The sequence below is a fragment of the Colobus angolensis genome, unplaced genomic scaffold, assembly GCF_000951035.1.
Source record: "Colobus angolensis palliatus isolate OR3802 unplaced genomic scaffold, Cang.pa_1.0 Scaffold171, whole genome shotgun sequence".
In the NCBI taxonomy this organism is placed as follows: domain Eukaryota; kingdom Metazoa; phylum Chordata; class Mammalia; order Primates; family Cercopithecidae; genus Colobus; species Colobus angolensis.
The window spans coordinates 926,005-926,512 of record NW_012114833.1 but is presented as its reverse complement, the minus strand read 5'-3'; the positions used below and the strand labels follow the sequence as shown (position 1 = coordinate 926,512).

The 508-nt window shown below is 51.6% G+C and overlaps 1 protein-coding gene across 1 annotated transcript in view; it reads left to right on the top strand.

Annotated features, from left to right (window-relative positions):
• The window catches only part of DRG1 (developmentally regulated GTP binding protein 1), a 39,700-nt gene that overhangs the window by 32,349 nt on the left and 6,843 nt on the right, over positions 1 to 508 (top strand). The gene's annotated exons all lie outside the window — the stretch shown is intronic.

Below are 508 nucleotides of genomic sequence, written 5' to 3'. Positions count from 1 at the left end.
CCTCCTACCTCAGTTTCTGAGTAGCTGAGACCATAGATGTGTGCCACCATGCCCAGCTAATTTTTTTTTTATTCGTAGAGACAGGGTCTCCTTGTGTTGCCCTGGCTGGTCTCGAACTCCTGGGCTCCAGCGATCCTCCTGCCTCGGCTTCCCAAAATGCTGGGATTACAGACACTAGCCACTGCACCCAGACTTCCTCTTTTTTTTTTGGAGACAGTCTTGCTCTGTTGCCCAGGCTGGAGTGCGGTGGTGCAATCTGGGCTCACTGCAAGCTCCGCCTCCCAGGGTCATGCCATTCTCCTGCCTCAGCCTTCCGAGTAGCTAGAACTACAGTTGTCTGCCACCACACCGGACTAAATTTTTGTATTTTTAGTAGAGATGGGGTTTCACCATGTGTTAGCCAGGATGGTCTCGATCTCCTGACCTCATGATCCACCCACCTTGGCCTCCCAGAGTGCTGGGATTACAGGCGTGAGCCACTGTGCCTGCTGCATTTTTTTTTTTTTTT